A 1,492-nucleotide genomic window follows, 5' to 3' on the forward strand; every position below is an offset into this window, starting at 1 on the left:
TAGACAAAGGGAATTGCATACGGGATTGATTAAGTCCTTGACATCGTGGTTCATCCGATGAGATCATCGTGGAACATGTGGGAGCCAACATGGGTATCCAGATCCCGCTGTTGGTTATTGACCGGAGAACGTCTCGGTCATGTCTGCATGTCTCCCGAACCCGTAGGGTCTACACACTTAAGGTTCGATGACGCTAGGGTTATAAAGGAAGTTTGTATGTGGTTACCGAATGTTGTTCGGAGTCCCGGATGAGATCCCGGACGTCACGAGGAATTCCGGAATGGTCCGGAGGTAAAGATTTATATATGGGAAGTCCTGTTTTGGTCACCGGACAAGTTTCGGGGTCACCGGTATTGTACCGGGACCACCGGAAGGGTCCCGGGGGTCCACCGGGTGGGGCCACCTGCCCCGGGGGGCCACATGGGCTGTAGGGGTGTGCACCTTGGCCTATATGGGCCAAGGGCACCAGCCCCAAGAGGCCCATGCGCCAAAGGATAAGGAAAGGAAGAGTCCTAAAGGGGGAAGGCACCTCCGAGGTGCCTTGGGGAGGAGGGACTCCTCCTAGCCGCACCCTTCCTTGGAGGAAGGGCCAAGGCTGCGCCTCCCCCCCTCTCCCTTGCCCCTATATATATGTGGGGGTGGGAGGGCAGCCATACCAATGTTCTGGTGCAGCCCTCCCCTTCTCCCCAAGTCCTTCTCCTCTCCCGTGGTGCTTGGCGAAGCCCTGCAGGATTGCCACGCTCCTCCACCACCACCACGCCGTTGTGCTGCTGCTGGATGGAGTCTTCCTCAACCTCTCCCTCTCTCCTTGCTGGATCAAGGCGTGGGAGACGTCACCGGGCTGTACGTGTGTTGAACGCGGAGGTGCCGTCCGTTCGGCACTTGGTCATCGGTGATTTGGATCACGACGAGTACGACTCCATCAACCCCGTTCACTTGAACGCTTCCGCTTAGCGATCTACAAGGGTATGTAGATGCACTCTCCTTCCCCTCGTTGCTGGTCTCTCCATAGATAGATCTTGGTGACACGTAGGAAAATTTTGAATTTCTGCTACGTTCCCCAACAGTGGCATCATGAGCTAGGTCTATGCGTAGTTACTATGCACGAGTAGAACACAAAGTAGTTGTGGGCGTTGATTTTGTTCAATATGCTTACCGTTACTAGTCCAATCTTGATTCGGCGGTATTGTGGGATGAAGCGGCCCGGACCAACCTTACACGTATGCTTACGTGAGACCGGTTCCACCGACAAACATGCACTAGTTGCATAAGATGGCTGGCGGGTGTCTGTCTCTCCCACTTTAGTCGGATCGGATTCGATGAAAAGGGTCCTTATGAAGGGTAAATAGCAATTGGCATATCACGTTGTGGTTTTGCGTAGGTAAGAAACGTTCTTGCTAGAAACCCATAGCAGCCACGTAAAACATGCAAACAACAATTAGAGGACGTCTAACTTGTTTTTGCAGGGTATGCTATGTGATGTGATATGGCC

The sequence above is a fragment of the Triticum urartu genome, chromosome 3A (genome assembly GCF_056163025.1).
Source record: "Triticum urartu cultivar PI428250 chromosome 3A, HENAU_Tu73, whole genome shotgun sequence".
Lineage (NCBI taxonomy): Eukaryota > Viridiplantae > Streptophyta > Magnoliopsida > Poales > Poaceae > Triticum > Triticum urartu.